This window comes from Capsicum annuum, chromosome 1, assembly GCF_002878395.1.
Source record: "Capsicum annuum cultivar UCD-10X-F1 chromosome 1, UCD10Xv1.1, whole genome shotgun sequence".
Classification (NCBI taxonomy): Eukaryota; Viridiplantae; Streptophyta; class Magnoliopsida; order Solanales; family Solanaceae; genus Capsicum; species Capsicum annuum.
In genome coordinates this window covers 12,050,447-12,077,376 of record NC_061111.1, presented here as the reverse complement: position 1 = coordinate 12,077,376, position 26,930 = coordinate 12,050,447, and positions in this window count along the sequence as shown.

Genomic DNA, 26,930 nt, shown 5'->3' with positions numbered 1-26,930 from the left:
TATCAATATAGGGAAAATAGAGCAGATCGGATATTTCTGCCAAGGTAGGTGTCATCTTACACTTTCCAAACCTAAACACCAAATTACTAGGATCCCAAAAGGTCAATATAGCATCTATCAGATCTGGCCGGGGTGAGATATGCAGAAGCTCCGTAAGATCACCTAATATTTTAATTAGCTCTTGTTGGTCAACGTAGTTGAACGTGCCCCACCACTTGATTAACTTTTTAGGCACCTTGCCAACCATTCGAACTTTAGACTTTATGGACGGATCCATCCTGTAATGACAAAAAATTTGATAAGTGCAAAAGATTCCCAACCCTTGGGACCTTGACGCGGACATATGTCGAAGGGACAGACCACTTTATGACTCCAATTCGCCGAACAGTATCACTGAATAAAATCAGCCTACTTGGCTAAGACTTGCTAACAACACTAAATTATGAGGAAAAAGACCTAGGCTAAGGCTAAGACAAAGACAAAAATAAAGATTACCAGACCCACCGAGGGTTGCCTACGTATCCCGCCCCTAGAGACGGGAATTAGGTATGCGTAGTTCATCCAAGTTGGACAATTAAAATGGACTGAGACTTGACTTAAGAGACGCGATTACAGACGGATGATGAAAAATAAAATCTTTTTGGGGTTTTCAATTAGACACTTCACACAAAACTGTCACCAACAACTATGAAAGAAAAATTATTTTTTGGTATTTTCATTTTATGAAATGGACACAACTAATAATATTTTTGAAACTTCTAAAGAAAACATTTTTCAGAATTTATGAAGGCATGCTAATTGAGATAAAGGGAAAATCTTTTTGATGCTTTTGAGATTGCGAGTGCGAAGGGTAAAAGAAATCTTTTTTTTTTGAATTTTGAATTATGAAAAATAAAAGCCATAAAGAACTCTAAAGAACATGAAACTGCTTTTTTTTTTTTATCTTTTTTGACTCACTTTCTTTCTTTTTCCTCTTCTTTTTTTTGACTTTTCGCTACCTACACACTTTACTTCTAACACATGTTTTCCCCAAATCAGTCCGCCAAATGACCACATTACCTTTAGAGATACAACATTTAACACGTAAGATACTTTAGAGGTGAGTCTCTTACGAAGGATCAAGTGGGTCCCGCTAGATCTCAAGATGATGCAGATAAGTATGACCTGAAGGATGACCTACGCTGGGGTTTACTAACAAGGCTGTTCAGGGGAGCGTATGGTCGATAGAGGCTTGCTTTAGCTGGTCACCTACTCCATACAACCCAACGGCTCCCCCCTTAAAATATAGGTGACTCGACTATAAATCGTGTACACACGTGTACTACGAACTTGTTGCAGAAAAAATGTAAACAAAGAGCAGGAACACGCACAACAGTGATAACAATAACACAAACAATAATCACAAACAATGTTTAAACACTCGTAATGCCAAACAAAGCCGATACGACTCAAAAAAAAGTTCGAATTCTGAAAGTTCCCCAGTAGAGTCGCCAGAGCTTTCACACCCCTTTTTCGTACTCCAAATGATTTATTTCAAGTTCGAAAGGGTTTTTATTATCTAAAGTGACAAAATGAAGATTGTTTAAAAAGACTATTTACATTTTTTCTTAATTTTCTTTTTTTATTCAGAGTCGCCACTTGACACGATTTGGGTTTGCCAAGTCACCCTTGAATATCCTCTTTCAAAATGGTTTTGACTCTTTTAAAATTGATTTGTGAACGGGGATTTCGGCTAGGGAATTTTGTTAACCGAGGGGAAGGTGTTGGGCACCCCTCGATCCCGTGGTTCAATCACAGTCTCTTGGTGGAGCGTATCGGCTAGTTTGGTACTAAGAATGTATAAATCACATAACACACAAAACAAGCAAGCAAACGAATCACACAAAATTCAAAATGAAAATAATATTCAGTCCAAAATAAATAAAAACTGTGAAGTAAGTCCTATGTAACCTACGCTAATCCTAACTACGCTCCCGTACTTTACTCGATGCCTCGGGCCTTGTTTTCTATTCGCCATCTCCAACATAGTACATCGGGGCATTCCCCAATGAATAAATATATACAGATACTTTGGGGAATTCCCCGGCCAAATAGTACAATTGATCCAAAAGTGATAAAACAAAACCATTCATCCTCCATTTGAACATTCAACACGTTCAATCAACACACCACTCCTAACTTTTGCCTACCCACACTTATAATGCCTATCCGTTTTCACATGTCATATTTCTTTCACGTTCACACAATGTTTATGCTTATTCCGGATTAAACAAAAATAATAACAAAACCTACATTAATCTAAGTCAACCCCTTTTTATCAAGTTATCAATTCCACCCCTGCTAGCTTCGTTTTTATCAATCAATAATCAACACAAGGTTAAATTTGTTCCTCAAACCACCACAACCGAATCACTAAGCATCACGATCATAACATCGACGTAACAAAATCCAAAAAATATAATCACATCACACATAATCAAAACTAATCCAACAAACCAAAATAAATAAAAGAGAGCGGGTTAAGGAATGGACCTTCAGATATTAAATTTCGTTGAAAATATGAGTTAAGAAAACCAAATACGAGAGCCCAAATAGCGAAACCTCAATCAGGAACGACGACGATAAACTCCCTAGGCCTTATATCAACAATGAAACCCCACAATAGAGGAACCCAAAGACTCGCTAAAATCTAACAGAAAATCAAACGCCCGCACAGTTCAAACTTCGATGAGTCGTAGGTGACGCAGATGACCAAAACAGCCAGTTGCCGGCCGGATTACTTGTGGAATCAAAGAAAAATGGAGGGGAGTTTGGCCATTTTATACGATTTATGAATGGGGGGATGATTCCGATGAAGCTCCTGCCGGAACAGTGACTGAAATCAACCCCACTTTCTCTTTCATTATAGATTTCGACCTCTTTCACTCTATCTCCCCTCCTATTCTTGAATCTCTATCTCTCTGTTTCTTTTTTCTCCCTTGCAGCTCTCTCTCTCAATCTATATGTGTGTGCGTGTATGCGATTTAGGGTGTGTTAATGGGTTTCTATGTGGGTATATTAGAGTGACGATAGAGAGTATTATCCTCCTTTTTTTCCTGCCCCTTCCCCTGTGAGTGTAATGTATATATCTGGTCTCCAGGAGAAAAAGGTGTGCTTGAGGGGGTCATGTAGGTAGGGTGTAGGGTAGGGTATAGTGAAATTTCCTGGAAGGTTCTTTTTAGTGTATTTTCTTTTTTGACAAGAAAAAAGAGAGGGGAGTGATGTGGGGTAGGGGTATGGGGTGGTGAGGGTGGTTAGGTGAGAGGTGGGTTGTTGTTTTTTAATTAGAGGGGTAAGTAAGTGTCCATTTTTGATTGGGTAGATTGTTGGAATATTAGAATGAGAAAGTTTGTTAGGGATAAAAAAATACATAAATAAGTGAAAGGGGTGGTTATTCTTTTTTTTTTCTTATGGGAAATTATAAAAAATGGTTAGAGTGTGATACGAGTACGACCACGAGGATGGACGTGTGAAAGTGTAATGAACCCGAGGATTGGAGTGTGCAAGAAAAATGCAAAAGAGGGCCTAAAATACACACCAAAACCGAACCTACACTACACTCCATGGGCGACATTTTGAGGCTTTTTATTAAAGGGCCTTTTGGACATTTTGTATTCTAGTTGTAACCTAGTATAAATAGAACATTGTAGGTCATTTTTGTCTTAGACTTTGATGATAATGAATGTTGTATAACATTGAAAGACAAGTCCTCTCACCTTGAGGCACAATCTGAAACTTATAACTAGGGTGATACTAGGGTGAAATCATTAGTGTTGCATTCTTGCTTAGAACATTGGGTGATAGAGGTGGTTGAGGTTTCACTTAAGCTCACCGAAGAGAGTAGGTGTTCCTATTATCATTGTATTAAGGGTCTAGGTGCTTGAATACACTTAGGTTCTTATTTCATGAGATAGTGTATGTCACTTTATCTTTCCTTTCTATTCTTCCAATCTTGTAAAGTTTGTATCTCGTATTGTACCCGTTTATGTTGTTGTTGTTATTCCCATTGTTAAGTTCATCTTGTTCTTCATCTTCTTGTTGTTAAATCTAGTTTGGTGGCTGTTTTGGGGTTGAAGCACACCCTTATTTTTCATTCTTCTTGTTGTTGTAGTGAATCCAAGAGTGGTCACCAAATAAGTCCACGGGTTCTTCAAACTAGTGGACTGATTTGGTGTTTGTTTTGTGGCTTCTGTTGTCTTTTTCGTATCATTTGGTGTCAAATCCATCGTTGATTTTGTTCTAACAAGATCAATCTTGGGCTTGAGACTTGAAAACTACAAAAAAAACTGAAAACTGAAATTTCCAGAAAATAGCAATCTATCCACTTTGTGTTCTTGGTCGAAAATTGTGTTCTTGTTGTATCTTGGTTGAGATTTTTACCTGTCTTAAGTGTTTCTAGTGTTAATATTGTTCTTCACTAACACTTTGAGTCTATATCTTGATTTGAGCCTTTGTTGTTGATATTGTTATTGTGAACTTGGACTTGGCCGATTGTTGTTGGTATTATTGTTGCGGGTTCAAGACTTAAACGTGTGATGTATTGTTGGTTAAAGTTTTGAACGTGTATTGTGGAGATTGTGTTGTGGAATTTAAGCTTGAAAAGTTGTTGTTGTTGATTGGGAGGTCCAACTTGAACCTTAGAACTTCAAGACTCGAAGTTTGTGTTCTTGGTGTTCTTCACCATATCCATATATTGTTGAAAAAAAAGTGGTTGTTGATCTTAGAAGTTGAAGAAAAAAAAAAGAGTGTGTATTGTGTTAGTCTTGCAAGACATAGATCCAAGTTTCAAGGTGTAGTACTTGTGACTCAAAGACTTTTCCTACACACTAAAGACTTTACATCAATTCTCAACCACTTTCGCATGAAACAAGGATCCATGTTTTAAGGAAAAGTACTATAAAAGTCAAGTCTTGAAAACTTGAATTTGAAAAGGCTCCAAGACTTGTTTGAATTTCCCCCCTTAAAACAAATTCCACCAATTCCTAAATTGTAAATTGACCAAGACTTGAAATTGGACAGCAACAAAAAAATTGTTAGAAACCGCAACCAATTACGCACTGCCACATCATCTTTGTTATTGTTCACGTAATAATTTTGGCTCAAATTTCAGATTTTCTTAGTTTCTTTTTATTGTTCTGTAGATTCGTTTGATTGGTACGAACGCTAATTGACAAGCTAGTAAAATCCTACAAGATTGTAAATTAGTCTTTGTGTTTGTTCATCCGTGTTAAGCATTTGTTGTGTGCTTTTCTCTTTTGTGAATTCGTTGTGTCTTGTTGGTTCAAGTCTGTAAGAAAATTTTCTTTTAAGTCAACTCAAACAAAAATCTATTCCAGGCAAAGATAGACTCATCCCTCAATCACTCACGAAGTACAAGCCAGCTTTCAACACTTGTGAAACCAAGTGTGAGGTAAAACCGAGAGTGAAAGTGTGGTGAGGCATTTTTAATCTAACAAGTTTGTTTGTTTCCTTTGTTTATTGTGTCTTTTGTTAGGTACAATGGTTGCCCATAATTTCAATGCCACATGTGATCGTATCAATGACAATATTGAAAATATGAAACGACACATTAAAATTATACACCAATTGCTACCCAAACTCTACCCACAAAATCCAATTGTCTAAGCACCTTGCGTTGAGAGCTTCCCAGAGGAAGTTGCTGCCCAAATTGTGAGTAAAACTTGCCCATCACTTGAGGATATGTGTGATGTGATTAATGAATCTCAAGTGAGTGAAGGATTTAAAGATGTTGGCCAAGGAAAAAAGAGTGAACCTATGAGCCTATGTTGTTGTGAAGATGCTAATGTTTGTTTGACTCATAGGGTTAATCATGTGCCTGACATATCTTTGAAACTTGATAATGATTTCTTAGAGAGTGAAAGTTCCAAATCTATCCACGGGTTAGATCATTCACTCTTTAGGCACAATGTTTTGTTTGAAGATAGTTTATTTACTCCTAATGAACCTAGTGGTGCAAGTGATATTGACGGCATGGCTTGTCTTGGAAGCTATAGCCTATATGCTAACCCACTATGGTGTGACAACATTCCTCCTCAAGATGGAAATCTCTTCTTGGAAGATGAGAGTACTCTTAAGGGTAGGAAATGTGTAGTCTTGAAAAGGAATAGTCAATCGGGTGAAGATGACCATGATTGCTTGATGACTTGGGAAACCTAAAATGTGATTGTTCTTGTAAAAATGTTTTTGTGAATGATTCCTTTGCTGCCCATGGTGATTTATATCTATGTGGGGATTATTCTCTTGAAATAAAAGGTGGTGCATGCTTAGAAATTCCATCTACTTCTTCTTTATGTGTTCCCTATGTTGAGCATACTAGTGGTGATGGACTTGAAGCTAGTGAGTATATGCATAAGGACACCATAGCTGAAGTTAGCTTGTGTGACACCTTTCTCTACCCTCTTTGTGCTCATGATATTTTCACTAATGATCTAGAGGGTATGACTAATTTTGAGGACGACACCTTAGGGGAAAGTGAGAGTGGCCGAGGCCTAAGTCCTTGGTTACTCCACCCATTTGATCCCAGTACCATCTTAGGGTGGGAAAGGATTACTCTTGGCCTATTTTCCTTTTGTCTTGATGCTTGCTCGAGCCACCTCCTTTGTAGCATTTGTACTAATCTTTTCATGATTAAAACAAAGGACCCGTGGCTATACTTTAAGTTTGTTCCGCCTTGGCATGGCATGTTGATGTGTTATTTTTTGCTAACCCTAACCCCTCAAGTCATAAAGATGTGTGCTTGTTTGCCTTCTCTTGATTTTGTAAGGTACGGATTCGAGGTCAAATCCTTTTCAAGAAGGAGATAATGATACAAGTACGACCACGAGGATGGACGTGTGAAAGTGTAATGAACCCAAGGCTTGGAGTGTGCAAGAAAAATGCAAAAGAGGGCCTAAAATACACACCAAAACTAAACCTACACTACACTCCATGGGCGACATTTTGAGGATTTTTATTAAAGGACCTTTTGGTCATTTTGTATTCTAGTTGTAACCTAGTATAAATAGAACATTGTAGGTCATTTTTGTCTTAGACTTTAATTATAATGAATGTTGTATAACATTGAAAGACAAGTCCTCTCTCCTTGAGGCACAATCCAAAACTTGTAACTAGGGTGATACTAGGGTAGAATCACTAGTGTTGCATTCTTGCTTAGAACGTTGGGTGTTAGAGGAGGTTGAGGTCTCACTTGTGCTTACCGAAGAGAGTAGGTGTTCCTATTATCATTGTATTAAGGGTCTAGGTGCTTGAATACACTTAGGTTCTTAGTTCATGAGATAGTGTATGTCACTTTATCTATCCTTTCTATTCTTGCAATCTTGTAATGTTTGTATCTCGTATTGTACCCATTTATGTTGTTGTTGTTATTGCCATTGTTAAGTTCATCTTGTTCTTCATCGTCTTGTTGTTAAATCTAGTTTGGTGGCTGTTTTGGAGTTGAAACACACCCTTATATTTCGTTCTTCTTGTTGTTGTAGTGAATCCGAAAGTGGTCACCAAATAAGTCCATGGGTTCTTCAAACTAGTGGACTAATTTGGTGTTTGTTTTGTGGCTTCCATTGTCTTTTCCGTATCAGAGTGTGTGATAACAGAATAAGAATTATTTTCGACAGAACAAAATTACGTGTCTACAGTCCTCAACTGGTGCTTTAACATAAATCTGTGTAGGTGGAGAGCATTAATGCTTTCCAACTATTGCATAGACAAGAGGGGCAACAGAGCTTAATACAGCAAAAGAGTGTGGGAGGTGAGACCATATCCAGTATGGTATATGGTTGAGTTATTATGTTGGAACGTTAGAGGGCTTAACAGCCCTAATAAGCAGAAGGATGTTATAGTCCTCTGTAATAAAGAAAATATCAATATCACAGGGTTAGTGGAAACAAAAGTAAAAAGTAATAAGATGGAAGAAGTTGTTAACAAAATATTTGGAGGATGGGAATTTCTTACTAATCTTGATGTCCATCCAAATGGAAGGATTTATTAGCCTGGAGACCAGATTTTTACAAGGTGAATCTGATAGCTAGATCAGCCCAAATATTGACTTGTGAAGTATTATATATGCCCCTGCAGATGGTATTCTGTCTCTCTATAGTGTATACACATAATACCAGAGAAGAAAGGAGGTCATTCTGGTCAGAAATAGAGATGCACCAGAGAATTTGCACTATGCCTTGGCTTATCCTTGGTGACTTTAACTCTATATTGCATGCTAAGGATAGAATAGGGGGAATCCAGTTTCATTACATGAAGCTGTTGATTTCAAAACTTGCTTGGAAACCTGTGAACTAATAGAAATGCCTCATCAAAGTCAGAAATATACATGGAATGACAGAAGTTCTGTGTGAAGGATTTATTCAAAAATAGATTGGATGTTTGTCAACTCTAAGTGGTTAACCTATATGCCTACATGTAGAGCTGCTTATCTACCTGAAGGATTAAGTGATCATTGTCCAGCTAAGTTGTCATTGAAAAATCACAATGACAGGCCTAAGAGAACCTTTCAATAGTGTAATACTTGGGTTCAGCACCTAAAGTTTACTGAGAAGTTGTAACACGTTTGGAGTATTCAATTAAAGGGGCATTAAATGTGGAAAGTGGTTAAAAGATTGAAATTGCGAAAGAGAAGTTTATAGAAGTTGAATACTCAACACTACAGGAATATAATTGTTGAGGCTGAAAAGGATAAGGAGGAACTCTTGATTGCCCAGAAAAAGCTACAAACAGACCCCTTGAATAAAATGCTACAACTTGATGAAACTATAAAATTAAGGAAATATAGAAAGAACTCATATCTAGCTGAAATTTTCTTGCAACGACAAAGAAAAACGACGTCGTTCAAACTGGGAGATGACTGTACAAAATACTTATTTGCAATGATTAAGCATAGAAGACTTAAAGGGGCCATTACACAGGTAAAAGATGATCAGGGGGTCTGGCAACATGAATCGGGGAAAATCGCTGAAGTATTTGTGCAGTATTACACATCATTACTTGGCAAGAAACCACTCATTAGAGAGCCTGCAAATAGAGCAATAATCAGTAATGGAACAGTGTTGAAAGCAACACAACAGCTGAGACTACTAGAGAAATACACAAGCATGGATGTGAAGCAAGCTATGTTCCACATAGATAGCAATAAAAGCCCGGGTCCTGATGGTTTCAGTAGTGGTTTTTTCAAGTCAGCCTGAGGAATTATAGGGCACTATGTTACAACTGCAATACTTGAATTCTTTAGGAATGGAAAATTGTTAAAGAAACTTAACACAACTAATATAGCCCTGATTCCCATGGTTTCTTCCCCGGAGTATGCCAGCTAATACAGGCCAATCGCATGTTGTAATGTCTTATATAAATGTATAAAAAAGATGATTTGTTGGAGACTGAAAGAAGTATTAACTTGTATAGTTTTGGATAACCAATCTGCGTTTGTCCAAGGGAGAGCCATGGTGCACAATATCTTAATATGTCATGAACTGTTGAGACATTACACAAGGAAAACTACTCCTAGATGCTTAATGAAGATAGATCTAAGGAAGGCATATGATATGGTGAGTTGGGATTTTATTGTTGAGGCATTACATGGTTTTGGCTTCCCTGACAGGTTTGTGAATTTAGTCATGATTTGCATTTCAACCCCAATATTTACTGTCAAAATCAATGGAGAAGGTCAAGGATTTTTTATCGGGGGAAGAGGCTTGAGACAAGGGGATCCCATGTCTCCTCTCTTATTTGTAATAGTTATGGAATATCTGTCTAGAACATTAAAATATATGGGAGATCTGACAGATTTTGAATATCATCCAATGTGCCAATCAGTCAAACTAATATATTTGATATTTGCAGATGATCTAATGATCTTCTGCAAAGGGACTGTCCATTCTGTAACTAGAATTATATAGGCTCTACAACACTTTAGCAAAGTCACAAGGCTAGTGGAGAATATAGAGAAATCGAGCATCTTCATGGCTGGAATAGATGAGCAAGTGCAAAACCAGATATTGCAGCTAATTGGTTTTGTACTAGGATCGTTTTCAATCAGATATCTTGGTTTACCCTTTTCATCCAAGAAATGGAGTAAGATGGACTGTAACCAATTGATCGAAAAAATCACTAGCAAAATCACAAAGGGCTATGCTAAGTAGTTATCATACGCAGGAAGACTACAGGTTATCATTTTTGTTCTATTCTCTATCCACAGCTTCTGGGGACCAGTTTTCATACTACCTCAAGGGGTTCTAAAGGAGGTGGACTAAAAGTGCAGGGCTTATTTATGGGGTAGTACCGAGGAGAAGAGGAAAACTGCTTTAGTTGCATGGGAAAAGGTGTGTGTTCCAAAGAAATAGAGAGGACTGAATATAAAAGACTGTCAACTTTGGAATAAAGCTTCGGTAGGCAAATTATTATGGCTATTGGCAGCCAAAAAAGATGTACTTTGGGTAAGGTGGATTCATGGTGTGTACATGAAGGAAAATCAAAACTTTTGGGCGCACACACCTAGCAAGATAGAAGCTGGTACTGGAGGAAACTTAATGCTCTAAAATATGATATACAGGGATGGTATACAATGCAAGGAGAGTACAAACTTACACGAAATAGGAAATATGATATTTCAGATAGTTATACTGCCATGTTAGGTGATCAAAGAAGGCTAAGAATCATGGAATTGATCTGGAGTAGTATTCTACTACCTCGACACAGGTTTTTAACCTGGATAGTAGTACAAAGGAGATTGCTTACAAAAGTCAGACTTTAGAGACTGCATATTCAGGTAGAGACAATCAGTTGCTGCCTTTGTGAAACTCAGGAACCTGAGACTCAAACTCATTTATTCAGTAAATGTTAGTGGTCTAGTAACATAAGAGGAGAACTTGCTCAGTGGTCAGGTCTGCAATGGCCACGAAGTGACACGAAACAAGTGTTGGAAGGGATCAAAAAGAGGAGATGGAAGAAAATTCAGAAAGAGGTCATTGCAGGTTTGTGGAGTAGCATGATATATCACATTTGGCAAGCAAGGAATAAAAAGGTGCATTCAGGAAAAACTATGAACTCTGAGATTGTAACAACAAAAATCAAGAAGAGATTTTAGTTTAAAAATAGCAACTATGTCTGATACAAAAAAGGCCACTAGATTTAGCTTTTGTCTTCAGAGATTTTTTTGTAATTAGTTTGTCGGAGGCTTAAACTGCATGACATCTTGTTCAAGGCTGATCATGAGTTTAGGCGCTCTTTAGATGTAATTGTTCGTGTTGTGTTAGTGGTAATATTTACATTTTTTACCAAAAAAAAAAAAGTCACGTGTTCTTTTTGTGGTCCAAAGACCACAACGTGTAAAATACGTGCGTACACATGGAAAAAACTGCTTATGTGTCTGTCCTCGTGGATAAATACCATTCGCTTCCCTCATATTTATTCTATATCAAAAAATAACGCACTTCTACCCTTGATTTCTCTCTAAAAAAAATTATGTTTTTGAGTTTTTCTCTGCTTCGAAATAGTGAAAGGTAGAATTTTCATCGATCAAGTAAGTTATTATATAAAAAGATTATGTTTTTTATTTTTTTGTGTGTTAAAAATATGAGATTATTTTTTTCCGTTAGTGTTTCATAGTATTTTCTAATTATAGTTTCGATTAGGATTTGTGGAGAGTCGCATGCACAAATACGTTTTCTTTTATAATTAATAGAGTAAAAAATTGCAATTTAAGTTAAGGGCGTACAAAAATCAAACCGAAAAAAATGTTATTGATTTATCGTTATTGAGTTAACCATTTTTTAATGATTTAATTAAAAAATTTATTGGGTTATTGGTTCGATTTTGGTTTTTTTTATTGGGTTATTGGATAAATCGATAACTATACTAAATTATTATTTTACACCAATATATATATATATATATATATATATATATTATTTTGGTTGCAACTAAGATTCGATTTCTTTTCATGTTAGTTACTATTTTTTCTATTTTATGAGTATTTTCTTATCGGTTAAATCGAAAATCGAATCATTAAGGACTAAAAATCGATAAATCGAAAATCAATAAGAAAATATTTTATTGATTTGATTATTGATTTAACGTATTTAAAAATTAAAAATCGATAAACTGAATCGATAATATAAAAAATCGAACCAAATCGATCGATGCATACCCCTAATTTAAGTAGATAAAATAGAAGCAATTGGAAGAATTTCTTTTTTTTTTACATGTTTTGGAAGTGATGGAAGAAAAGGAATAATAAATAGGAAGAGGAGAGAGACGAGGCTTTGAAGTTTTTTAAAAAATTAAAGAAAATGCATTTTTTAGTGCTTGATCTTTGAAAAATGCTGATTTGGCAAAAAATTAACCCCATCAGGTGCGTGATGGAGTTTGAAACTACACATTTTGCTACATAGGTCAAAAAGGATCACACGACTTACTAAAACAACAAGTTCGAAGGTACCTAAGACAAATCAAAGTTCAAATGTACCATGAACAAAATATGACAACTTCAGAGGTAATTGATACTTCTCTCATTAATTATATATTGAGAAGATCGATATTATATGTAAATAAAGTGACTACTCGTGCATGCTATATTTAAGATTTATAAAAATACTCTCTTTTCTGTTTGACTAAATATTACAATAGGGCATACCTTATGCATTATGGTCTTTTCTTTTCATGTTATAACTTTATAAAAATATAAAAATTAATTATTAATGTATAAAGGCAAAATGGCTTAGTGGATCCATGTATTATGTCGGTTTTGTAAGTTGGACACTTCTACTTACATGTTTGTTATCTGGACCTTTGAACCCATTAAAAAGCAACATCTTAAACACTTTGTTGGAGAGTGTAACACACTCTCCCATGCCAGCTGCCACATAAGCTGCCACGTGTGCCACGTCAGTTGCCACATGTGCCACATCATCTGCCACGTCATTTTCAAGTGTTTCATTAAATTCCAAGTCATTTTTAAAATGCTACATGACAAATTAAAAATTAAAATTAATTTAATTAAATAAAAAAATTATAAATTATAGAAAAATTTAAATAATCATGTTTTAAATTAAATATCCAAATAATTAAATTATAAAATGTCATTTAATTTATTTTTGCTCACAAATTAAATATCAAATTCATTCCAAATTAATTAAAATTCTTCTCCAACTAATTTAAATTTTTAACTATAAATTCATATATACAAACATAATGAATTTTCAAATTTTATATTTGAATATCTTTAAGAAATTTACAAAAACTTTAAATTTTTTCAAGCCTAATCCAAAAAAAATGAAAAGATTCAAATTTAAAGTTTAATTAAAAAATGAAAAGATATTCAATTGAGAGGAAAAAATTTTAAAAATTGAAGGTGGTGTTGGGGAGGGGGCTGGGGGTGGGAAGGGGGGGCTGGACGGGATTGAGGTGGGGTGGGGAGGGACTAGACGGGCTGGGGTATGGTGGGAAGGGGCTGGATGGGCTGGGGTATGGTGGGGAGGAGGATGGGATGGGCTGGGGTAGGGTAGGGTAGAAAGGGAATGGATAAGCTGGGGTAGGGTAGGGAGGGGCTGGGCTGGGGTGGGAAGGGGTTGAATGGGCTAGAGTGGGGTGGAGAGGGGCTGGGGTAAGGGGTTGGATGGGGCTGGGGTGGGGTGTGAGAAGGGTTGGGTGGGGTGAGATCTGGGGTGAGGTGGGCGGTTGAAAAGGGGTGGCAGGTGGGGTTTTATTTTTAAATTTATTATTTTTAAATTTTTTAAAATATTTTAAATTTAAAAATTGGAAAAAAGTTGACTATCCTTTTTTTATTTTTTTAAATTATTTTAATATAAAATTGACCAAAAATTGACCCCCACTCACACCCCAGTCGAGTGATGTAACGCCCCAAATCTGGTACCCGGAATGTCACACGATGCTCATAATTCCGAAGGACCACAAGCTAACCCATGACTGATATTTGTAACTGAGCACTGAATAATAATAATAATATCGTAAATGCGGAAACATGAACTGAAAGGCCATAAGGTTCAAAACTGATACATAACTGAAAATATGGTATAACAATACCAAAACAACTGAAATAACCGTCTGAACATGATGTAGTCTGAAAGCCTCTAAAACTGAACTGTCTGAATACAGAGTTGATGGGACAATCCCCCAATTAACTCCATCTGTAGAAATAAAATAAGTACTGAAAAAAATGAAATTATCAAATAATAACATCCTCGAATGATGAGGACTCACTGCTGACTCTGACTGCTGAAACTGGAATACTACTGCTACTCTGGAGCGCATGCTTCTGAACCTATGGTATAAAATACCATAGCAAAAATATGTCAGTATGATTGAATGTATTGGTATGCAAGTGAGGTAGGCTGAATGCAATGGTTCATATGCATGAACAATACTAACTGACTGAATAACAAGAACGTAAGAATACATGCATGAATACGTAACTATAACTGAGATCGTGATAACACTGACTCATGAATTCTGATAACGTGGATTTACTAATATCTGAGTACTAATACTGGGATACTGAATGACTAAGTCTATTGAGTACTGAGGAACTGATGTCATATTACTGATAAAGGAATGACTCTTTCTGAGAGTTCTAATTTTGAAGAACTGGTTTGATTGACTGTATCTGACAGTCCTGAAATTTGAATACTGGTAAGATGAATTTTGTATAATTAACATACTATTAGCTGGGTGACTGTGTCTGACAGTCATGATTCTGATAGAACTAGCTGAGTTCCGTACTGAAACTGTAGAACTGAACTGAGTTCTATTACTGAGATTGGATCAGAAATTGGGACTGTGTGAGGTAATCATCTAACTGACATGGCCCGAAACTAAACTGGTGGGGTCCAACCTGTAACACCAGCTGGAAGGGTGTCAGTAACGTGCCACAAGTAAAGACAAGCTGTGAGTAAACCCTCTCTGACAGGGGGCTCTTTCGTCAACCCCTCTTAGTAGGAAAACTCGGATGGGGTGTGTAATCCCTAAACTCATAGGGTACATCTCAACCTATGCTGGCTACGTAGTTCTGGAACACAAGGATTGCTTCTAAGGATCACACCCTTTACTGGCTAACAGGTGAGTCCCTATCCTTGGGTTTACTCGGTGCTGAATCCTACTCCTAACTAAAGAGACACTGAACTAATTTAAACTGAACTGAACTGTTACAGGTAGTATTATTTAGTTGATTTGAATAGAGTTCACTAAATTTTCGTTGACTGGCGGAATACTACTGAGATTTGATAACTGACTGAGATTACTGAGATTACTGAGGTTACTGAGATTACTGAGCTTTCCTGAGTCATGTAACTGACTAAATTCTAATGATCATGGCTTGACTGAGAGTATCGTAAAAACTGACGCTGGCTCTAGGTACATAGCTAAATTGTCGGGTATAAGTACCCCCAGGACTCGATAGCATGAAACTGACAAGACTTGAAACTTCTTGAACCCGTGACCAATATAGACAATTCATAATACAAGAAGTTGGGGATTTCATGAAGCACATGGTTATAATAATGTTGTACATGGATGGAATTGCATATAGACATGTCATACTTTCACCAACCTAATCTGATGAACATTCCATCAAATACTCATAATGCACACAATATCATGGAAGTCATTCTTGGTCATAAGGGTAAAGCGTGCATTTATTATTTGTGTCACAATTGAACTATAATACACAATTTCTATCCTCTTGGGCATTTTGTCAAACATCTTACTTGCACAACTTAGGGTATAGGCGTAATCATCAACTTACACATCATAAACAACTCAATTCATGAATTTTAACTTGCATGCTAACGTAGTTTAATAAAAAACACATAAAGATTCCAACTTGGGAATCATACAACAAGATAAACATGGTTACAAACAACCCACAACATAAAATCATGTTTTATAATTTGAAAGAGGGTTCGTGGACTTCATGGATGAAAGGAATCCATAAATCAACACTTGACATACCTTAGTTCTTAATTTTACGAAGATTGATGGAGAGATTCTTGAATTTAAGTATTGAATTTGAATCTTTAATTGAAAACCCTAACTTGTTCTTGTAGACACGTAATTTTGTCCTTTCCCAAAAATATTTTAATCATTTTTATTTTAGTTTTTTATTTTTATTTTTATTTTTATTTTATTCACTTTACCATACTTTTGTTTAATTGATAATTTCTCCCAAAAAAAAAAAGAATTGAAAATAATTAAATACATAGTATCTTTGTCACCTCACTATGCCACCTAAACACCTCACTTTTCATTTTTCATTGGATACATACAAAAGGCACACACCCTACTCATTTTTTCACACGTCACCCTCATCTTTCCACATGCCACACTAATTTTTCCACATGCCACACACTTATTCCCACAAGCCACCAATTATATGCTTAGAAAGTAAATAAAGAAAAAGAAAAATAAAAAAAATATATAAAAGGAAAATTCTAAAAGGGAAAAAGGGGGAGGCTCATTCTTTCATCATCATCTTCTCCACAATAACAACAATCACCAAATCATCTTTCTCAGAAGAAGAACAAAAAAAATGAGGGAGAGAAGAGAGAATCGCGCGAGAGAGAAACAGTATTGTGAACAGTGCCGTGAACAATGTTGCAAATAGAATCGTGAATAGTGTCGTGAACAGTTTTGTGAACGGTACGTGAATAGTGTCAGTTTTCGAGTTCGATTGGATTTACGGAGCTTTAGTTTTGGGTCTCAAATTTCTCAATATGGAGTTGGAGTTCGTCATTGTTGAGGTCCTATTAGGAATTTTATAGTCTGGGCTTTCTTGATTTTATTATCAACGAAATCGATTCTTCAAAGGTCCATCTCTTAACCCTACTTTTTTATTATATCGAAGTTGGTTAATATCGTGATTTTGTGGTGCGGTTTTGAATATTTTGAGCAAAATGTTAATTGTTGTTGTGGATGTGAATGATTGGTATGCTTAAATGTTTGAATCTTCGTTGGGGTATGTGTTGTTGGTCTCGAATTTTGAAAAGTGATTTAATAGTCGAACTGGTTTAATAATGTGGTTAAAAATGGATTTGGGGGATGAAATTGAGACATTGATAAAAAAAAGTTGAATTTAGATTAGCTTTAGTTTATTGTTGTTTTGTTTAATTCGTAATGAGCATGAATATTGTTGGAATGTGATAAAATTATGATATGTTGAAATGGATAGGCGAATGTTGGTTCGGGTAGGTAAAAATTTAGGAATAAGTTTTCTTGTTGAATGTTTGAATGTGGAATTTGAGTTGAACGGTTTAGTTTTAGTTCTTGCATTTGAAAATGTATTCATTTAATCGGGGAATGCCCCGCGATCACTTGTATTTATTCGTCGGGGAATGCCCCGAAGTATTTTGTATTTGGAGGACGTCCGTGATGAAGGCCCGAGGCATCGGGTAGCATGGGAGCATAGTATAAAATTGGTGTAGGGTAGAATAGGATTTACATTTTCGCATTCTTTTTCTATTTTGGACTGTATAATTGGACTGGAAATTGTTTTTTTTTGGAGTTGTTTGCTTGATTGATTGTTTTATTTATGTTTGGTGTGGTTTATACATTCATGGTGTTCAAATTAGCCGATATACTCCACCAAATGACGTGGTCGAACTACAGGATCGAGGGGTGCCTAACGCCTTTCCTCGGTCAACAGAATTCCTTAGCCAGAATCTCTGTTTGCGGATCAGTTTTATAGATTCAAAACCGTTTTGAAAAACGATATCCACGGGTGACTTGGCACACCTGATTTATGCCAAGTGGCGACTCTGAGTTTAAATGTAAATAATCCTTTTCAAAACAAATTTTTTATTTTTTGTCACTTTAATAATGAAAACCTTTTCAAACTTAAAAATAGAATCTTTTTTTGGGAGTTATAAAAGGGGTGTGACAGCTCTGGCGACTCTGCTGGGGATTTTTCAGAATTCGAGCTTATTTTTGGAGTTGTATCGGCTTAGTTTAACATTATTAGTGTATAAACATTGTTTGTGTTTATTTTATCATTGTTGAGTGCTTACGTGCTACGTGTTTACAGTTTTTCTCTTGTGTGTTACCACTTTATATCTGGCATCATGTGCATAACCCGAGTCAATTCTTTCTGCAACAAGTCCTGAAGTGCACGTCGTGTACACAAACTCTAGTTGAGTCACCCTTATTTTAGGAGGGGCAGCCGTCGGACGTATGGAGTGGGTGGAAAGCAAAGCAGCCACTATCGACCATATGCTCTCCCGAACAGCCTTGTTAGTAAACCCCAATGTAGGTCAGCCTTTAGGTCATGCTTATCTGCATCATATTGAGACCTAGTGGGACCCACATGACCCTTTGTAAGAGACTCACCTCTAAAGCATCCCTATGTGCTAAATGTTCCATCTTTGAGGGTAACCTGATCATTTGATGGACTGATTCGGAGAAAACATGTGTTAGAAGTAAGATGTGTTTGAAAAAAAAAGAAAAAAGTGAGTCGAAAAGTAAAAAAATGAGTTTTGTAATTTTTATAATTCTTTATGGCTTTTGTTTTTCACAATCCAAAAATTTTAAAAGATTTTTTTTTTTACCTTTTGCACTCATTTTGTCAAAGACAAAAATATCAAAAAGATTTTTCTTTGTTTCTTTAATAAGCTTTCATAATTTGAAAATTTCAAAAAAGATTTCTTTTAATAAGAACTTTTTATAAAATTCAAAAAATATGGTAGAAGTTTTGTACATTTCATATAACGAAAATACCAAAAAGATTTTCTTTCATAGCTGTTGGTGTCATTTTTTATGTGAAGTGTCAAATTGAAAACTCAAAAAAAGATTTTGTTATGTTGTTCATCGTTTGTCTTTGGTCGTGTCTCAAGTCAGGGTGCAATCTGTGATTTAATCATTAATTGTCCAATCTGGACGAACTACGCACCCTTGATTCTCCTCTCTCGTGAGTGAGATACGTAAGCAGCCTATTGTTGGTTCGAAGATCTTATTTGAAAAAAAAAATTCTTCACTCTTCATTAGAGTAGGTGTCATATATTTCTTTAAAAGAAAACTGCAAAAAGATTTTTTCTTTAATAGTTTCAATTTTCATTTTCATATGAAATTCGAAATTGAAAACCCAAAAAGATTTTCTTTGATAATCATAGGTTTTATTTTGTATAGGAATATGAAAAAAAAATTCAAAAAAGATTTTCTTCACTCTTCATTTAGAGTAGGTGTGTCATATACATCTTCGAAAAGAAAACCACAAAAAGATTTTCCTTTAATAGTCTCAAGTTTCATTTTCATATGAAATTTAGAATCGAAAATTTCAAAAAGATATTTTTCTTTGGTTGTCATAGGTTTCATTTTGTATAGGGAATTTAAATCTGAAAAATGCAGAAAAGATTTTTGTCAATTCTTTTGATAATTTGTTATTTTCTTTTCTTCTTAAAGTTCCAAGAAAAAGAAAAAATAAAGTTTAATTGACCATTTTGGCAAGACTTCACGAACTACGCATACCTGATTCTCCCCTCTCGGGGGTGAGATACGTAGGCGCCCTTCTTGGGTTCGGTGATCTTTTCAAAAAAAAAGAGGTTTTGAAAAATGTTAAACTCTAATATATTTGTTGCCTCTTGTTCAGTTAGTTTAAGGTGGTTGGTTTGTGGCTTCCTGCCTGGTCCTCCATATCACACCAAATCCAAGGAAGGTTTAGTTGTGTCCAACAAGGATATATAGAGTGGCACCATGGATGAAACAAAGAGTCAGGAAATTTAGAGTTTAAAGGAAGAGAATTTGAGCCTGAGACAACAAATGATGAAAATGTACCGAGCTTGGGCCAGTGGGCTGCCTCCACCTCCGTTCCCCACTTTTGACCTTGCAAATACCTTGAGTCTTCCACCAAAATTGCAAAGTCAGTTTCCTACTGTTGTTGATGCACCACAACATGCCTCAAAATCCATTCCACGTCAAATGCACCTCAATACTTTCACCACTCTTTATTTAGCTCCTCAGTATAAGTCTACCACATTCACAGCACCACATACCATCTGTGCTTTTGTTGCTCAACCTTCTACTAAGACTTCCACTTTGTCTATCAATCCAACGACTGTGCTTCCCCAGTCCACTAGTGAATCCACGTTCAATACTCTTGATGATCATTGTTATACTCTTGAGCCTATTGTTAAATTAAGTGGACCGCCAAAATTTCTTACTAAGAAGCCTAGCATGCTAGAAGAGCTAAAGAATGTGGTTGGGAAAGTTAAGAGTGTAGAAAATGATATGAAAAATTTCCCTGGACTTATCGGCTATGAAGATGTTTCATATAAAAATTGGGGCATGTCTTCAAGTATTAACCTTCCTCCTAGATTTGAGACATCAAAATTTGAGGAGCCTGGTGGACAGAAGGATTCTGTGAAACATTTGGGACGACATTGCAATCAACCAAGGGAAACTGAAGGAAAGAAGAAGGAAAATGGACCTATTGTCATGCCAGGGCCAAATCAGAGTTTGAGAGGTCCAACCCACCAATACTGCCAGCCTCAATCCCGAGCTTACATATTAGATCCACATAACCACTTGTAACAAGGTTTCTTTCCCTAAAATCCAAGAAATCCCATTCCACTTCCACAATATCCTTTGAACAATACACAATTGTATGATCATCCATCTTCTTATCCATAATGGCATGCACCTGTCCCTCAACATCATCCTCGACCCCCACAAATTTACCAAGGAATCTTTAAATCCAAGTTTCATCTGAGGCCAGAGTTCGCAAAGAGGAGGAAGGAAAAAGATAATTTCACTCCTATTGGGGAATCCTATGCCATTTTATTCCAGAGATTGGTACAACAGGGCATGATCACTCCTCTCCTTGGGTATAATCCTGACCTACATTCAAGAAGTTTTGATCCTAATGTACGATGTGCATATCATTCTGATGTTCAGGGTCACAGTATTGAAGATTGTCGTGCTTTGAAAAGAGAAATTAAAAAGATGATTCAAGATAAATCAATTATGGTGCAGAACATTGACAGTGAGGAAAGCTCTAGTCATGCTGATATGCAAACCAGTGGCTAAGATGTCAGGCTGAGCAATTGAGAAGTCACCCCTCCTTACTAGGAAGAGGTCTGGTAGTTTGTTTTGTTTTATTTTCTATTGTCCGAATTATTTCAGGGTTGTAGTTCAGGATCTATCTTGTTTTGTCCCTTTGTCGTTATTTTCAAACCCTTCTATCTTTCATTTTTATTAAATGAAGTATCCCATTTTTCCTTGTATTTTAGATATGTGTTGTTTGTTTGTTCTCTTTACATAGTACATTTTATGTTGACTCTAGTGACATGACATGCTAGTGAAATTTACAGTCGGATCTTAAAATCTAGTTTAAGCATGAACATTGAATCAGAGGGTTAAATTTAGAAAAAGAGAGCATTTGAGAAAATAGATGGAGTGTTGGGGCATTTGGTGATCAAGTTGAAGCCTTCTATGAAAATTAAGGCTATTGTTTTGAGAATCGTGAGAATAACTTGGTCATCAATTGAAAGACATATCTCAATTAGGTCAAGTAGTGAATGTGTAATCCTATGTCAAAAGGAACAGGAAGAAAATTAGCTCCACGAAGTCATGAGTCCTTCAACATGAGGAATGTACAACAAAGTGGAGTTGTATGCTGGGCAAGTGTAGAAAAAGAGGTGGCACACATTCTCGGGGCAATTTAGTGTTGTAAAACAATTCATAAGTGATCTTGATCGTTCACTTTTGCATTGCATGCTATGTACTAGCATTTTTAAGAATTGATATGACGAAGGCATTTCATTTTGCTATCCGAACATTGTGTCATCCTTTGTTTACCCCATTTGGGCCTTAGTATTATTTTCTTTCACACCCCTCTTTTGGAATCAATATAGAGGCAACAAAATTTAAAAAAAATATGTCAAAAAGGAAAGAAAAGATGAGTGTCAAGAAAAATAGAGTCGGAAGGTCCCAAAAAGAAAAAAAAAGTCAACAAAAGGAAAAAAAGAAAAATCAGAATCAAGCAAAAGAATAAGCCGTCAAAACTACGCATGACCTGATTCTCCCCTCTCGGGGGTGAGATATATAGGCTGCCCTACTTCGGGATCGGTCCAGCCAAATAAACAATTTAGAGTCACCCAGTCAAAAGAAACTGGGGCATGAGTTAATCCTCATTGTTTGAGTCGATTCCAAAAGTTGTAAGTCCTACCCTACTTCAAGTGTTGTTTGGGCCTCATGTCATCCTTTCTTTCTAACCTTATCCAAAATCCAAGTTACAATCAAAGAAAGACCTTCAGATCAATCTTTGAGAATGTTAAGGCTAAGCATGCAATAGATATGATGACACATTTTGGGAATTACTCGTCTTCCTCGGCATAAGAAATCAGGAGAGAAATAAAAATGAGAGAGTCTTATTGGTAAAAATCCTCACGGGCACCATAAGGCGATGGTAAGTTGAGAGAGATAAAAGTGAGAGAGTTTTATTGGTGAAAACCCCACGGGCACCATAAGGCGATAATGAGTTGAGAAAAAAATGAGAGAGGCTTGCTGGTAAAAATCCTTCAATATGCCACTAGACGAATGAGCTCTTCGAATGCAATGGGTCCAAGCAAGTAACTTAGTTTCAGAGTCATTAACTCAGGAACAATTGGTAGAAAATTTGGATGGAAAGATCAGACAGCTTGATCCAAAATGCACGGCATAATCATTAGAGTTGACCATCATTTCTAGATAAATTTTTCATTTCTTTATTTCAAATGGGGACATTCATTGTATTCTCTTTCTTCTCTTTATTTTTTATTTTATTTTCTTTAGTCAGTTGTCCAAATAAAAATCATTGTCATTTTTTCTCTTGTCTTTGAGTCAAGTCTATGTCAAAACAAATGAGAAAAGATTTCAAAACTGGCTACCAGCTTCTTCAATTGCGCAAAGCAAGACAAAAGGTCAACACATGAAAGAGACATGATTGTGAGCCAAAATAAGGCATGCAAAATTTTTGTCAACCGACAAGTCTGGGAACTCATGAAAATACCAAGGTTCAAAGATTTTATCTGAGAAGCATGACAAAGCAAAAATATTGTATCTGTTTCAGAGTCACTCTTAATAATCTGAGTTCAGATCAATGATGCAGCAAGTCAGTGACAAATACTAATGGTTAAAAGCAAGATTAAATGTGATAGGGGCAGGAGCGATTTCCATGAAAGCTAAAGCCACAAACCAGCCACCATATTTTAAACTCACAAGTTTTCTTTTATGAAAAAGGAAACATATTACCTTCAAAGTAAGAACTTCAAAGCATAAATATCAAGGGTTGCAATGCCTCACTTTTACAAATGCAAAAATCAATGTTGCTCACAGGTTTGATAGTCAAATCATGGTAAAATTCATCATCTTATATCCATCGGAGACACTCTTTCTTGTCCAGGGATTTCAGTTTTCATTTGCTGGGTGATACACTTCTTAAATTGAACCTTCACTCCTAGAAGACGTACCTTTTAGTCGAGTCGTTCCTTTGACTCCTATAAGATGTACCTTTTAGTCGAGTCATTCCCCTTGACCCTTAGAAGACGTACCTTTTAGTTGAGTCATTTCCTTTAATTCCTATAAGATATACCTTTTAGTTGAGTCATTTCCTTTGATTCCTATAAGACATGCCGTTTAGTCGAGTCATCTCCCTTGATTTCTATAAGACGTACCTTTTAGTCAAGTCATCTCCCATAATTCCTATAAGACGTACCTTTTAGTCGAGTCATTCCCTTTGACCCCTAGAAGACGTATCTTTTAGTCGAGTCATCCCCTTAGATTCCTACAAGATGTACTTTTTAGTCGAGTCATTTCCCCTTTGATTCCTATAAGACGTACCTTTTAGTCACCTCCCTTGATTCCTATAAGACGTACCTGAGTCATTTCCCCTTTGATTCCTATAAGACGTACCTTTTGGTCGAGTCATCTCCCTTGATTTCTATAAGACATACCTTTTAGTCGAGTTATCCACTTTGATTCCTATAAGACGTACCTTTTAGTCGAGTCATCCCCCTTTATTCTTATAAGATGTACCTTTTAGTCGAGTCATTCCCCTTGACCCTTAGAAGACGTACCTTTTAGTCGAGTCATCCCCTTAATTCCTATAATACGTACCTTTTAGTCTAGTCATTCCCCTTGACCCCTAGAAGATGTACCTTTTAGTCAAGTCATTTCCTTTGATTCCTATATGACGTACCTTTTAGTCGAGTCATCCACCTTGATTCCTAAAAGATGTACCTTTTAGTCGAGTCATCCCTCTTGATTCCTATAAGACGTACCTTTTAGTCAAGTCATTCACCTTGACCAGTAGAAGACGTACCTTTTAGTCAAGTCATCCTCCTTGATTCCTATAAGGAGTACCTTTTAGTCGATTCATTCCCCTTGACCCCTAAAAGACGTACCTTTTAGTCAAGTCATCCCCCTTGATTCCTATAAGGTGTACCTTTTAGTCGATTCATTCCCTTTGACCCCTAGAAGACGTACCTTTTAGTCGAGTCATCTCCCTTGATTCCTATAAGACATACCTTTTAGTTGAGTCATCTCCCTTGATTCCTATTAGACGTACCTTTTAGTCGAATCATCCCTTGATTCCTATAAGACGTACCTTTAGTCGAGTCATTTCCTTTGATTCCTATAAGACGTACCTTTTAGTCGAGTCATCTCCTTTGATTCCTATAAGACTTAACCTTTTAGTCGAGTCATTCCCTTTGATTCCTATAATACGTACCTTTTAGTCAAGTCATTCCCTTTGACCCCTAGAAGACGTACCTTTTAGTCGAGTCATTTTTTTTTATTCCTATAAGACGTACTTTTAGTCGAGTCATCTCCTTTGATTCCTATAAGATGTACCTTTTAGCCGAGTAATTTCCTTTGATTCCTATAAGACGTACCTTTTAGTCGAGTCATTCCCTTTGGCCCCTAGAAGACGTACCTTTTAGTCGAGTCATTCCCTTTGATTCCTATTAGACATACCTTTTAGTCGAATCATCCCTTGATTCCTATAAGACGTACCTTTAGTCGATTCATTCTCTTGATTCCTATAATGATGTGACTTACACAAAAGTCCTTTGAGATAAACTGGAGCAAAAATTTAATTCTTGTGTTGGAATTTCACTTTTCTGACAAATGAAACCTCTTTATAATAATCTTTGTTTGGGGTAATTTTCTTTTTAATTTTGATGTGATTTTAGGAGCCCGCCTGGAGAACAGGGTGAAGAAATGAAAAGTCAAGCAACAAAGTGAAGAAGTTGAAAGTCAAGCAACAAGGTGAAAACTTGAAAGTTAACAGATTGATGAAATAGCAAGTCAGGAGCTCGCCTGAAGAATAGGGTGATGAAATTGCAAGTCAGGAGCCCGCCTGAAGAACGGGGTGATGAAATTGCAAGTCGGGAGCCCGCCTGAATAACAGGGTGATGAAATTGCAAGACAGGAGCCCGTCTGAAGAACGAAGTGATGAAATGGCAAGTCAGGAGCCCGCCCGAAGCACAGGGCGAATAAATGGAAAGTTAAGCAACAAGCTGAAGCAATTGAAGACCAAGCAACAAATGATGAAATTTCAAATCAGGAGCCCACCTGAAGAATAGGGTGATGAAACTCAAGTCAAGAGTCCAACAGAAGTTGCGTAGATAGGATTTTGTAATTTCATTTATGTTTTTAACTTGTAATTTTCATTTTTGATGTAATAACAGAGCTACAAACCGAAACCTCGATGGGACCTCACTCGACTCTCCAACTCGGCATAGTCCATCTCGTTCCAATCCTTTGAGATAACTGTCACTCAATTCCTTCATAAATTGGGTAGATAGGATGTCCTAAGTCAAAACCTGGTTTCCCTCCTTCCTCGTGCTCCGTACTTCTGAATAAAGGTCAGGACAAAATTCTGTCTTGTTGTCTACTGCTTTGTATGAAAACACCATGTGTTTACATCCAAAGGGAGCATGATGTAGACACATAATTTTGTCCTTTCCCGAAAATATTTTAATCATTTTTATTTTATTTTATTCATCTTACCATACTTTTGTTTAATTGATAATTTCTCCAAAAAAAAAAAGAATTGAAAATTATTAAATATATAGCATCTTTGTCACCTCACTATGTCACCTCAACACCTCACTTTCCATTTTTCATTAGATACATACAAAAGGCACACGCCCTACTTATTTTTCACACGTCATCCTCATCTTTCCACATGTCACACTAACTTTTCCACATGCCACACACTTATTCCCACAAGTCACCAATTATATGCTTCCACATAGGATAGTAAATAAAGAAAAAGAAAAACCAAATAAAAAATATAAAAGGAAAATTCTAAAAGGGGAAAAGGGGGGCCCATTCTTTCATCATCATCTTCTCCACAATAACAACAATCACCAAATCATTTTCCTTAGAAGAAGAACAAAAAAATCGAGGGAGAGAAGAGAGAATCGCGCGAGAGAGAAAAAAAATTGAGAGAGAAACAATATCGTGAACAGTGTCGTGAACAGTGTTGTGAACAGTACCATGAATAGTGTTGCGAACAATACTGTGAACAATACATGAACAGTGTCAGTTTTCGGGTTCGATTGGATTTACGGAGCTTCAATTTTGGGTCCCAAATTTTTCAATACGGAGTTGGAGTTCGTCATTGTTGAGGTCCTATTAGGAATTTTATAGTCTGGGCTTTCTTGATTTTATTATCAACGAAATCGATTCTTCAAAGGTCCATCTCTCAACTCTACTTTTTTATTATATCGAAGTTGGTTAATATCGTGATTTTGTGGTGCGGTTTTGAATATTTTGAGCAAAATATTAATTGTTGTTGTGGATGTGAATGATTGGTATGCTTAAATGTTTGAATCTTCGTTGGGGTATGTGTTGTTGGTCTCGAATTTTGAAAAGTGATTTAA